Raw genomic sequence first — 14,656 nt, 5'->3', positions numbered from 1 at the left:
AACATTCTCATGTATTACAATCCATTCATTTCCTACCGCTTATGTTCATGGTTGCGGATGGCTGGAGCCAATCACAGCTGTCCTCCGGGTACACGGGTCATAGTGAGATTAGAAAGTAAACTTCCCTCCTTTTAATCAAGTAGTCAGCTAGCTAATTGCAGAAACCCTTTTGGCGAAGAAGATGGCTAAAAGAAAAAAAAGATGAGTATCGTACTTTTCAGCAGAATGGACAGAGGAATTCGCCTTTGTGGAGAGAGCAGGTTCTGCAGTTTGTCTAATATGCAATGATAAAATTGCACCAATGAAACGGTCAAATACAAAACGGCACTTCAACACATGCCATACTACATTTGAATCGAAATACCCAGCAGAAAACAGCAGGAAGAAAGCATGTCAAGAGCTACTGTGCAGAGTGCAAGCTAGTCAGCAGCAGCTTCGTGTTTGGACCCAACAAGGTGACTGGAATTCAGCTAGCTTTGCTGGTGCTTTAGCAATTGTGAGAAACAGAAAGCCATTCACAGATGGGGAGTATGCCAAAACATTCATGCTTGATGTTGCCAATGAACTTTTTGACAACTTTTCGGATAAAGCCAAGATAATCAAACGAATAAAAGACATGCCTCTGTCGGCAAGAACTGTTCACGATCGTACCATCATGATGGCAAATCAAATTGAGTCAACACAAGTGAAGGACATAAATGCAGCACCATTCTTTTCTCTCGCTTTGGATGAGTCAATATATGTAAGCCATTTATCCCAGTTCAGCATGATTGCAAGGTATGCTGTCAGTGACACACTATGTGAGGAAAGTCTTGCTGTTTTGCCTATGAAAGAGACAACAAGAGGGGAGGATTTATTCAAATCTTTCACTGAGTTCGCTAAAGAAAAAAATCTACGGATGGATAAACTTATTTCAGTGTGTACTGATGGTGCTCTGTGCATGGTGGGAAAAAACAGAGGATTTGTAGCGCTTCTTCATGAACATGAAAAGAGACTCATCCTAAGTTTTCACTGCATCCTACATCAGGAGGCGCTTTGTGCTCAGATGTGTGGCGAGCAGCTTGGTGAAGTGATGTCACTGGTCATTTGAGTGGTCAACTGTATTGTTGCCCGAGCTTTAAATGATCACCAGTTTAAAACACTGCTGGATGAAGCTGGGAATAATTATCCTGGTCTGCTTCTGCACAGCAATGTGCGTTGGTTGTCAAGAGGGAAGGTGCTCAGCCATTTCGCGGCTTGTCTGAGCAAAATCCGGACTTTTCTTGAAATGAAAAATGTTGAGCATCCTGAGTTAGCTAACACTGAGTGGCTCCTGAAGTTCTACTATCTCATGGACATGATTGAACATTTAAACCAGCTCAATGTGAAAATGCAAGGCGTTGGAAATACAGTCTTATCCCTTCAATAAGCAGTGTTTGCATTTGAAAACAAGCTGGAACTCTTCATTCATCACTGACATTGAAACAGGTCGTTTACTACACTTTGAAAAACTGGGGGAGTTTAAAGATGCATGCACAGCAAGTGACCCTGCTCAACATCTTGATCTTTAGCAGCTAGCAGGCTTCACATCTAGTCTCCTGCAGTCATTCAAAGTGCACTTTGGAGAATTTTGTGGGCGCACTTGTCTTTTTAAGTTTATCACCCATCCACACGAGTGTGCAATGGACAGCACCGACCTGAGTTACATCCCCGGTGTCTCCGTCAGAGATTTTGAGCTATAAGCTGCTAACCTGAAGGCCTCAGACATGTGGGTGAATAAGTTAAGTTTAAATCACTGAATGAAGATTTGGAAAGACTTACACGACAGCAAGCAGAGTTGGCGAGCAAATGCAAGTGGGGAGAAATGAAAAACTTCAACCCGTGGACTAGCTGATTGTCAAAACTTGGAATGCGCTTCCTGTCACATACCACACACTGCAGCGTGTGAGTATTGCTGTGCTGACAATGTTTGGCTCTACGTATGCATGTGAGCAGTCTTTCTCACATCTAAAGAATATTAAGACCAACCTACGATCACGTTTAAGGGATGGAAGTCTCAACACCTGCATGAAGCTTAACATCAACACGAATCAATCAGACTACAAAGCCATCAGCAAAACCATGCAGCTCCAGAAGTTGCATTAATGATAATAAGTATTTTATTCATCATTGGTTAGCAACAGCATAACAATGTTATTAAAAAGAATTCAGAGCCCTGGCCGGTTGGCTCAGCGGTAGAGCGTCGGCCTAGCATGCGGAGGACCCGGGTTCGATTCCCGGCCAGGGCACACAGGAGAAGCGCCCATTTGCTTCTCCACCCCTCCGCCACGCCTTCCTCTCTGTCTCTCTCTTCCCCTCCCGCAGCCAAGGCTCCATTGGAGCAAAAATGGCCCGGGCGCTGGGGATGGCTCTGTGGCCTCTGCCTCAGGCGCTAGAGTGGCTCCGGTCGCAACATTACAACGCCCAGGATGGGCAGAGCATCGCCCCATGGTGGGCGTGCCGGGTGGCTCCCGGTCGGGCGCATGCGGGAGTCTGTCTGACTGTCTCTCCCTGTTTCCAGCTTCAGAAAAATGCAAAAAAAAAAAAAAGAATTCAGAGACTTTTTGTACTTTAAAAGTGTTGGTCTTACATAAAATGCACACATTTACTGGTATTTAGTGTTAAACATATTGTATGGCTCTCACAGAATTACATTTTAAAATATGTGGCGTCATTGACTCTCTCAGCCGAAAAGGTTCCCGAACCCTGTTTTGTACCTTCTTGAGGTGCTTTAAGATATGCTAATTGAGAAACATACATGAAAAGTTTTGCTCTTTTAGGAAAAATTGCTTGAGACTATAAAATTCAGTTTTATTCTTTTTTTGGAAAGGTATAATGGGCCTTAACAATAATAAAGTCAGTCTACTTTGTTGTAAATACTACTTGGAAATATCAATGGCTCATAAGAATGCAAGCAGAGCAACACATACACACACACCCTCCTTTCTGGCATGTTTCAAAAACAGTATCATTGACAATAGGAAATGTTCACCATTGAATTATTTGATAGTTTTCTAAACTAGATATGCCTTTTGTCTTATATGTAGCTGCTCTACATTTCTGATAGTACAAATAAGCTAGCTGAAGCATGTCTAAAATAAAGCGAGGCAAGAACTTTGCTCTAGAACAGGAGTCCCCAAACTTTTTACACAGGGGGCCAGTTCACTGTCCCTCAGACCGTTGGAAAGCCGCCACATACAGTGCTCCTCTCACTGACCACCAATGAAAACCTTCCAGAAGTGCGGCGGGGGCCGGATAAATGGCCTCAGGGGGCCGCATGCGGCCCGCGGGCTGTAGTTTGGGGATGCCTGCTCTAGAAGTTCTATAGAGGCATTAAATAAGATCAGTTTTTATTGTTATCATATTTACTATAAATTTACTTATAATTGTGTGGTATTTTGCAATTATAAAAATAAGGTAATGATCTTTAATTACAAACTCTGTTTGAAGTTTAATAAAATAATTGTACTGAAAACACACACACACACACACACACACACACACACACACACACACACACACACACAATCTACATACCCCACGGATCTCATTCCTGAGTGCTGTCAAGTCTCTGCTAATATAACTTCATTGAAAGGAAAGATTTTGAAAAATTTCTCCAAAAACAGTTACTTTGTTACAGTGAACTATTGCAATAGTGAAATATCTATTGGCAATGGAATTTTAAAAAAATAATAGCAATTTTTATTTAGTTAAATTATGTAGTCTTGTATTCACATATGAACCTTGAAATAACGGAAATCCCATGTGGTGTAGTTGTTATCTCATCTTGGAAGGATATTTGAAGAGGATTATGTTGGAAGTCACTAATCTGTTCACAGAAATGGAATGAAAAGGGCAAAAGATTAATTCTCTGAGCTCAGGATCCACATCTTTGCAGTAGTGTTTAGATCGGAAATAGAACTTAGCCTCGGAAAGTAAGCTGCTTAAACTGCCTTTCACATAATTTAGCATCTCTTAAAAATTTATTGTAGTTTCTGGTAAAATATTTTCCTTCTATTATGCCAAAATATTCCCTTTGTGACGTTTTTGTAAAATAACTTTTCCGTTTTGTAGAGGCAAGGTATCTGTAGGACTTTTGATCATACTAATAAGCTAAAGACAGATACTGTGTTACCAAAGGGACCTTGGCAAACATCTCTGCTTACTAAACCTGATGTTATAGATGAATGTTTCTATGCACCAGAGGATGTTCATTATTTATCTTTAAGTCAATAAAAAATAGAAGAAGGTTATAGTGTATACCTAGGCACCACATAAATCTAGTCTTGTAGAAATAGTTAGATGGGAGTAAGCACTGAGGGAGGAGGAGAGAAGTCCTTTCTGAAATTTAAAAGTCATGAGAGAAGGTTTCTGACAGTACTTTGTAGATTGTCAGGGGTACTTTAATGGATTGGTGACTGATTTCTTTTTGAGGAGCCGAGCACACTGTTTTAGGGAAAATTCAGAACCGTGAACAACCTCCACATTTTTTTTTCTCCCTTTTTTCACCACTTTTATTTTTTTCTTAATCATATTTGTGTTTTCAAAGTTTTTCCTGTATCAAGCATTTTGTGGAAATATTTGTGGTAGGCTTCTGGAAACTTGGGTCTGTAATGTTGACCAAATATAAATGCATTTTGGAAAAATTAGCCATGGATTATACAGAAGTAAAAAAAAAAAAGCTTATATTTTATTATCTTATTTAATATTTACATATTTTTATGTTAATACTAAAAGAGTAGTATATGCTACAAATTGTTTGGAATTCTGTGGTGGGTTTTTTTTCACTTGACAATAAGTAATGAACTTCTATGCTAATATTTATCTACAGTATCATTTTTAGTGAAAGCGTATAACTATTAGATCTTAGCTTTTTGTTTCATTTGAGGCTATCCTGGCTTTCAGTTAGAGAGGAGTATAAATATGTGAAGTTTATGGTGTAAGTTTTTCATCTGCAAACACAGAATAGACTGGGCTTCCCCTTCTGTTATCTCTTTGATGTTTACTGTCGCCAGACATCTTCTGAATAGGAGGCTTGTGGGACTAAATATATGTTCAAAATTGTAGGTGTCACTGTCCGACAGGTACTATGTATAAAGCATTGTGTCTTCTTTGGTCCCTTTGTTAGATTGCAAGAGTGCAGATGACATGTTCCTCCCATTTAGCTGTCTTCATCAATATGTCTGTGCTTAAAGGATTCTACTTGCATATTTCTTCCTTGCAAGAAACTCTTAAGTATCTCAGACTGGGTACAGAAGGAGCATTTCATAGACTTGGGAATATAATGTATTGGAGTAAATTGTGATTTGAATTATTTGGAGATGCCAAATGTTTTATAGACCTTTGCATGGTTTCTCAATTTTAAGTTTATTTATTAAGTCAGCATTTGCTGAGCAACTGCTATGTGCCTATTTTAGGTGCTCATTATTTAAAGATCAAAGTGCTACGCTCTTCCTTTTAAGGAACTTAATTGAGTTTCAAATTCAGAACTCAAATACATTTATTCAGTATGTACCATGTGCCAGACAGTGGGCTGGATGTTCTTAGATGAGGTGTTTGGCCACTAAAATTCAGTAATGATATTTATTGATCATCCCCTCCAGAATAAGTTATGAATAGAATTTTCTAATCTTTAAGGTTTTTTCTATTATATTTTATTAAACTTTTGATACCTGCTATTATTTGTTAAGTTAAATTAGCAAATGCAAAAAAATTTAACAAATAAGCATTTAACTAACAAGTTTAAAATGATTTTAAAAACGTATTTGTACGTATGTGTATATACATACTTTGTATATTTAGAGCCCTCTATACATATAATGTAGTCATAATTTCTCTTAGTAGAGTAGTTCTTAGTTCATATAATACAGTTAAATGTATCAAGATTTATTTTATTTTATTAATATTATTTTAAATATTTTAAGATTTCATGGCATTCTGTTCTTAGTATGGCCCCACTGTCTGAACAAGTGTGGATGCCATAGCATTAAATCACTTGATTTCCACAGTATTTCTTGGGGTGAAGGATTATTAAAACTCAGGGGAAGTACCTGGCCCACATTTACACAGCTAGAAAGATGTTTGATGTAGGATTCCAGTTTTAGTCCATCTGACTTCCAAGCTCGTGCGCTGGCCTGCCTGCGTGAGCCGGTGGGGAAAGTGGACTCGCCCGTGCCCTGGGCCTACCAAGGAAGGGCAGTCCTTTCCGCGGAGGAAACAGGAAATGTGTTTGCTGCCCTGAGGAGCTGGAACGGCATCAGTCTTGAGGGCTGAGTCAGAAGGCAGAGAAAGGGAGGAACATTGGGGCCTCAGGAAAGGCGTGTGCCAAGGCCGAGGGGAACGGAGGCTCCGGTGTGGTGGGCGGGGCACCTGGAGAGCACAGTGGGTCCCGGCGGGTCGCACGGCCTCGGTGCTGGAACAGGGCGCCATGCCATGTGTGCCTGCTGTGCCATGTGTGCCTGCCATGCCAGAGATTTGGGCTTTCTAAATTTCTGAACACTATATTGCTGTAAGAATTTTATGGCAGAAGAAAATTCATAACTCAGTGGGAATTTTACAAGGATCATTTGGGCGGGCCGTCTGCACCAATGACAGAAAAGGAGAAAACTGGAGACACAGGGCCACCTGTGAGGTTGTGCAGACTGTTCACTGCACCGGGTATGTGCGCCTGTCGGCCAGTGTGGGCTGACAACCGTCCAGCACACGGAGTTCACCAAGCTGTGTGCCCTTGGGGTTGGGCCTGCCTAGGGAGGGCCTGCGCCTTTAAAAATTTTCCCAATAAGCCGCTTTACTTGCCTTATAAGTGCTTAGAAAATAACAGCAGAGATTAGATAAAGAATTAACCACGTGCCCTAAGGCTTGAGTCTGGAGGTGGATCTGCTGGTCTATTTCCTAACTATATGATATTGTGCGCATTCCCCTTCCTTCCAAAGTCTATTTCCGCATCTTTTAGGGAGAGTTGATGATAGGATCCAGCCGGGGCCCTGGACAGAGCAGTTAAAGGGCCTTGGTAAGAAAAGGAGCTCGGAAGGCAAGATGGAGAAAGAATAGGCCTGGGCCTGGAACCCACTGCTGGCAGCTAACCCTGAGTCGTCGGAGAACCGCAGACGAGTTTTCTATGTTTTATCTTGTGTAATCCTATGTCAGTTCTGAAAGGTCGATGTTCTTGCCTCATTTTAAAGTTTTTCCAACTTTGGCTCAGGTAGGTTAAGTAACTTGTCTAATGTCACACAGCGAGGGAATGGCATAGTCAAGACTTGAACCCAGGTCGGTGTGACTCATGTTTATGCTCTTAACCGCTGTGCTTAGAAGTATGTTCTCTACGTTGAACTCCCTAAATACTCTATTTGAATCTCTCTGATGACATATTCTGGTTTTATCTTTTTTTCTTTTTTCACTTGCATTGGGTCATAGTCATTCCTCTAATGTTGTATTTAATTTACTAGACTATGAGATTCTGAAGACTTGAATGCAGTCTCACTAATTTTTGTCTTTCGTTACTCTCTGTTCAGTAATATGTGCATAGATAAGGTGATCTCTTATGCCTCTAAAATTTTTCCTGTGTCCTAAAATTCAGTGATTTTTAATTATGTAAGTAGAACTTCGGTGGAGTCACTGGATTTTAGTTGTTTGGTATCTAGATTGATCACTCAGGTTTTAGGAAATCCCTAACTGACTCACTGTCAAAGACTGAAGCCAAGACCGAAAAGCACTTTTTGCAAGCCCTCATTGAAGGCTGTAATGATGGTGTACTACTGGATTGCTGTGCAGGCATACAACCTACGTGTCTTCAATGATAATTTGAGTCCATAAAAATTGTTACACTGTCATTCACACTGGTGAGGCCCTCAGTTTGTAAACTCACATGGAGCCCTTTTGCTGAAGGTCACTCCTGTGTGGTCCCAGATGGATGCAGATTTAGAAGACAGAGAGATGCGCTCTCCTAGTTCAGGGCCCATTATCGGAGACCCTGGGTTCAGACTGTGTACGTTTATATCCCAGCTTGTCTCTGCTTCTGAACTCTGTGACTCTTGGCAAGAAAACATCTGATAAGTGAGAGTGGATAAGAAAACAGGTTGTCATGATAAGTTCATGTGCTAGTTCATTGGGAATTTTAGGAGAAAAAGAAATCCGCCCCCTAATGGGAGCCATTTTTGCTCAGATATGCTCTAAAGGAGGCCCAGAGTGTGAGCTATGGGACCGGAACTTCACTATTCTTCTCTATGGTAGCCTGTGTTTATCTCAGGATGAGCCTTTGCTGATTTTATAGCCTAATTCACATTCCCTATGGAAGTAGGGTTAGGCTGTGCTCCATGCTCTGTTTGCCTGAGGAAAGTAGGGAGCAATGATGTTTAAGAAAATGGAAAATGCCGTGGAGATAAACATTGCCTCTGGGGTTTGTTTTATCTTCCAGAAGAGTAGCACAAGTGAGCAGTGAGAAAGGAAACCAGACCCGGGGGAAGTTTCTTAGCTTGTCTCTGATGCTGTTCCTGAAAAAGGAAGGAAAGGGCCCATAAATAGCTCCAGTAGGCTCAGGGGATGGGGAGTTCAGGTGGCTTGAAATAGAGCAAAGGAGCTTCTGATTCCCACGGGCCACTGCTTGGCCTCATGGGAAATGCAAGAGCAGCAGAGTGGGTCTCAGAACAAACATATGCCTGTCTGTCACCAAGTTTACTTTCTTTTATAAAGGTGAAGTTGCACCAAGACTCGTGATGATAATAGGCCATTTTGAGGTTTTATATTTGGGATTACTAGAAGAGCAGGCAAGTCAGATAAAAGTACTCCTCAGGCCCAACCTTATTCTTGCAGTTCTTGACTGCTTAGTTTTGCACTTAAGAGTAAGGGCAGATTGGGCCTGTGGTTTCTTCCCAGTGAAAAGCAGGAGCTGTCAATAAACATGGAATTTAAAAACCATTTCCAGGGTTACCTTCGCCCACCCTGTGACACCTGCTGAAAAGGCTTCCGGAAGTCTGCAGTAAGCTGGTAATCCCTAAATACATGGATACTTCAATGGGGAAAGTAAAATCGATTGTACATCTTTTCCGTTTATTTGTAAACTAATTGTTATTTTCCTGCATTTAAAAGCAGATGTTAAACTGTTAAACTCTTCCTTTGATGTTCAACTGCAGACAAACTCCAGTTGTACCTTATAGCTCTTAGTGCATCTCTATTGTTTGAATAAAGATCAGCTTTGGCAAATTAGGTTTTGATGGTTACATTTTGATCTGGAGCCACAGAACGGAATGGCAATTTAGTCTTTCATTCAGCTCACATTTATGTGATTCCTGCTTGGCCTCTTAGATAAATTGTTTTCAAATCTCACAGGTAACACAGATATCTTGCAAACTATATAGTGCTATCTCTATTTTATAGACAAGAAAAATAAGGCATAGAGAGTGATCATTGCTCACTCTCACATTGCTAGTAAATGGCCAGGATTAGATATGGGATTGTTTTGTCTGATCCCAACACTGTTATTACAGTGGGGCTGCCTTTTAAGAGGAGATACCCAGGGGAGCAAAGATTTTTGAGGAGTTGGAATCGAGAAAAAAGAGGTTAACCATGAACCCTTCATTTATTCAGATACTCAACAGATATTTATTGAGTGTTTATGTTGTGCTAGATGCTGCAAATTCAGTTGTGGGCAAGACATGATCAACTCCTCGCCAGCTTCAAGGAGGTAACAGAGATTGAAGAAAGTGTTTGCTCCTGGCCCTGGCCGGTTGGCTCAGTGGTAGAGTGTGGGCGTGATGTGTGTAAATCCTGGGTTTGCTTCCCAGTCAGGGCACAACAGGAGAAGCGATCATCTGCTTCTCTACCCCTCCGTCCCCTTTCTCTTGCAGCCATGGCTCCATTCGAGCGAGTTGGCCCTGGGGTGCTGAGGATGGATCCCTGGCCTCACCTCAGGTGCTAAAAGTAGCTCGGTTGCCTAGCAATGATGCCCAAGTGGGCAGAGCATTGCTCCTTGGGGGCTTTCAGGGTGGATCCCAGTTGGGGCACAGACGGAGTCAGTCTCTCTGCCTCCTCTCCTCTCACTGAACTTTTAAAAAAAGTGTTTGCTTCCACTCCAGAAGCTACAGTGTCTCAGTTGGGAGAGATTTTATGAACTTTTTTAAGATATAGAAATGTTGATATCTTAACAAAAGTTTAGATTATTATTTTAAGTCAGTATATATACTTGCTTATGTACACATAAACAGAGGGATGGTATCGCTAGGATACTTTTCAGTTATACCATTTGCTTGTGTTGCTTAGAACATGAGATATGGAGGTTGGAGTGAAACTATATTGAATTTTAAATAAAATGTTGCAAACACAAATTTGAAAAATTACCTGGCAAGGACTGTATCTATTTCAGCTTTGGGTCCCCTTTTATACTGAAGGTATTTAGCACAGTGTTTGGTATGTAGCAAGTACCAGTACCTCTGGTTGATTGGCTCTTCAGGGATTGGAAATCAAACAAGGGAAAGGAAACTCCTCGGGAAGGGGTAAGTCAGGTGATGTCATGGAGGGGTGTGAGGTTGGCAATAAAAGCAATAAATAAGCAAGGAGAGAGACTGCAGCCTTCTTTTGACCTTCTATTTTGACTCCTCTGACATCCTGTTCACACATGAACCCTTTATGCTCTCTTTCCTACTATGGTCTTTATCTTATTTTTTTGAGACTTCTGGCTTTTAAGTACAGTATTTGGTTAGGGTGACCAGACATGTCGGTTTGCTGGGACAGTCCTGACGATGCCTGTTTTCTGTTATTAGTTTTCATAATGCTCCCTTTCTATATCATATATGCTAGTTTGGGTGATAAATTAAATGGCCACCTTTCTAAGAAGGGAATTTGGTGGCATTCTGTATCTTTAAAGTAAACCTTTACAACATTCAGACTACTTTGAGGAATTAACATAATGTGGATGGTAGTACCAGTAAAATTACTTATTAGGTAGTGTCTGATTTCTTGTAATAAGTAGAAAGAAGAGAAAATGAGTGGTATCTGAGATATAGAGAGAAATAAGTTGATTTCAACAAAATAAATTTTAATTACAACGAATGGCTGGCGTAGCCCTATGAGAAAGGGCATTTAGAGGTTATCATGATGATGGGAAGTGTTTAGGGAATCTAGCATGCTTCGAGAAAATCTTGGCATCATCGCTAGTTTTGATTTCGAGTTTCAGTGTCAGAGCAATGGTAATTAAACTCAGATGCATTTTCATTTGTTCTCTAAGTAGAAAGTAAAAAATGATTTTTTAGAACAGAGGTTTTATCAGAGATCTAAAGAAATGGCTGGATACAAAGTTGTTAAATTCAGATTTTTTCCCCTTAAAATCTTCTGTTAGATTGTGCCTTTTGTTGAAATATTTTAATCAAAAGAGACACTCACGTAGGGACTTCAAGGGTATTAATAGAATGAATGTTGGGATTTTTCTCTTTAATAGGGCTAAGTTGGTTTTTATACTTCATATATATGGATTTGAAGAGACAAACTACATACAGCTATATGTATAAGCTTTAGGTATTTAGGTAATGCTTGACAGTAATTGCAGTATAAGAGTTGGGTGTAGGATTAAAATCATGCTTATGATCAACCTTTTCAATATTAATATTTTATGAGACAGTGATACATTTACCTTCAAGTCCCATTGTTTCTTGTTCCCTGCAGTGTTATCTTGCATAGGAGGGTAGATTTCTAGAGTAGATTTCTATACAATCGTAAAATTTTATTTGTTTTGTAATTAAATTTGGACTTTGCCGTTGGCTGTCTATGGATGAGGTCTTTTCTTGAACCTCTACTTCCTAGCCTATAAAATGTTTATAATAAATATCTATTGCTTTGAGTTTATTAATATGATATTTATTCATTCCCGAATCTGTGGTAAACAGTAAACATTTAATACAAAGTTTTGTGTCCTCCCAGGCTTAGGAATTATTAACAGATATTGAGGATAGAGAGACATTTGTTATTGTTGGAAGGGTGAAATTCAAAATAGTTAACAACCAGTTTCTGGCCAATCAGCATGGATGCTGACTATAAACATTCTGGGTGCTCATCATGGTTCTCAGTCACTGAATGTCAGCCTGCATTGTTGGTATCAGCAAATGTGTTTAACCTGTGATGATTTGCAAAGAAACCCATTGTATTTCCTCATACTAACTCAATGCCTTCTCCTCTGAGATGGTCAGGAAAGGACACCACCTTTGTAGGATGCGATAGGCCTAGCCGTCATGCCTGGGTTCCTGTCTCAGAGGTTCCTCTTTTCTTTGGGGACCTTGCAAATCACTACTGACAGCATGATGATAACTCTTTGGGAACTGTGCGTTCCCCTTTTCTACTCCACCCCTAATCTGGGAACATGTGCCTAATTCCCTATAGCAGATAAAAGTTGAGTTCATGACTTTTAACAAAACCGTAAATTTGGTTACTAGATCTGGCAGGCCTGGACCCATTCTAACTGGGTCCTGTGCAACGCGCCTCTTTGGCCTAGGCCAGTGGTCGGCAAACCGCGGCTCGTGAGCCACATGCGGCTCTTTGGCCCCTTGAGTGTGGCTCTTCCATAAAATACCACATGCGGGTGCTACCTCGATAAGGAATGTCCCTACCTATATAGTTTAAGTTAAAAAAATTTGGCTCTCAAAAGGAGTTTCAATCGTTGTACTGTTGATATTTGGCTGTTGACTAATGAGTTTGCCGACCACTGGTAGACCACCAACTCCAGCCCCAGAGTGACTGTCAGCACATCTAGATAGAGATCCGAGGCATCCCAGAGATTGAGGGCCTGGAAGGAGGACTTCCCTCTTCCTTCTGCCAGCTCTTTCCTTGCTAGTTCTCATTTATCATCTCCGGTTGCCTTTTTCCAGAATAACTAACATTTTGAACTTTACCCCTCACTGGGCAGGACCTAATTTCCTTCCACAGGGATGGGACAGCAATAGCCACGGCTATCAAGAAGTTCAGTAGGCCTGACCTGTGGTGGTGCAGTGGATAAAGCATCGACCTGAAATGCTAAGGTCACCAGTTCGAAACTTCGGGTTTGCCTGGTTAAGGCTCATATGAGAAACATCTATAGGTTGATGCTTCCCGCTCCTCCCACTCACCCTGCTTCTCTCTCTCTCTCCTTTCTCTAAAATCAATACATAAAATCTTAAAAATAAAAAAAAAGTTCAGTATCAGTACTGACGCTTCTCAGAGGTCTCTCTCCTAGGGCAGGGGTGGCTTGGTATAACCCTATTGGGCTTATACTGATGCAGTTAAGAGTCTTTAAGAAATTGTTTTGTGATCACCTCAGACCTATTAGGTTGCCTGTCATTAAAAATAGAACTACTATATGACCCAGAAATTCTACTGTGGGTGTATATCCAAAGGAAATGAATATCTCTAAAAGAGATGTCTGCACTCTCATGTTCAATGAAGCATTAGTTTTATACTTGCCAAGTCATGGAAGTGACCAAAGTATCCCTCAACAGCTGAATGGATAAAGGAACTGTGGTACATGGAATGCTGCTCAGCATTGTTGACTTTATGATATAAGAGGTGTGGACATATTCATGTCACATACATCTTTTAAAGGAATAGTGTGTATAGTAGGCTTAGTCATCTGGCAGAAAACGGTGTCTCTTCCTGTCAAGCCTTTTTTCCATCAAGTCTAAACCTTTCCAGGTCTGCGACCCAGGGTTTGTCCAGTGTTCCATGTGTCTTGTTAGTTCTGTATGCTAAGCTCCCTCTTGCCACTAACTATGTCACATGCTTCATTCCTGTCCCACATCTACCATAACTGCTGTTTGTTGTCTTGAAAGATTGGTGGTTGATTTGACTCGCTTTCATATACTTCTTTTCAAATGAGAGACAGTTTTTCTCCATTTTATATTTTTCTTAGAACTTCATTGACTATCAACTTACATTGTGTGATATGGGTGAAATCAACTTTAATTACATCTTGTCATATTGGTGTAGCTTAAAAAATTCAGACTAAGAATGTGTTTGAAAGATTATGTAATTCAATAGAGGTTCTTATAGTGAAATTTAGAAATCTGCTACTTCTGAGGGTTGGAAACGGAACTCGCACAGAACAAAACATCCCTCTTTGTAAATGTTTGACTGATCTCTTAAGCCATTGTAAGGGGGGGCAGAACAAAGAACTATTTCTGTATACCCCAATATTAATTCAGACTTTGGGTACAATAAGTCTTTTTGGAAACAGCTTTTTGGGGTTCTATTTTAAAATTCTTTAGCTAGCTATGAATTTGCCTTCTTTGTACTTGTGCACAAGAACCTGACCTTTACTTTTAAATTTCTTAAAAAGGTAGTCTTAGAAACAGCTTTTGAGACTGATTTCTTGGGATTCTCCCCCCCTCAACGCTCCTGGCCCCTTTTCTTTTTTTTTCAGAATTGTGTGTTACTCCCTGTAGAGCTGCGGTGACTATATTGTGCTTTTACTTTGATACACATCCCTATTACTGTATTACTGTGCAGAGTAACTGTCCAGTGGGATACTCAGATGAAAGCGGGTGCGGAATCTGGGATCAACCAAGATAAATTTATACAGTGTGAACACTGTAGGATTCACGCGGACAACTGTGGGAGAAGACTCTTGTTTTAGCACTCACCAGATATTTCATAGAACCGACTGCACCAAATATACAGTTAAGAT

At 40.5% G+C, this 14,656-nt stretch overlaps 1 protein-coding gene across 7 annotated transcripts in view; it reads left to right on the top strand.

The window, feature by feature from the left end:
• The window catches only part of APBB2 (amyloid beta precursor protein binding family B member 2), a 392,308-nt gene that overhangs the window by 120,043 nt on the left and 257,609 nt on the right, over positions 1–14,656 (top strand). The window lies entirely within an intron of this gene.

Source organism: Saccopteryx leptura, chromosome 5 (genome assembly GCF_036850995.1).
Source record: "Saccopteryx leptura isolate mSacLep1 chromosome 5, mSacLep1_pri_phased_curated, whole genome shotgun sequence".
NCBI lineage: Eukaryota > Metazoa > Chordata > Mammalia > Chiroptera > Emballonuridae > Saccopteryx > Saccopteryx leptura.
Note: the sequence above shows the minus strand (reverse complement) of the source record. Positions and strands in the feature narration are given on the sequence as shown.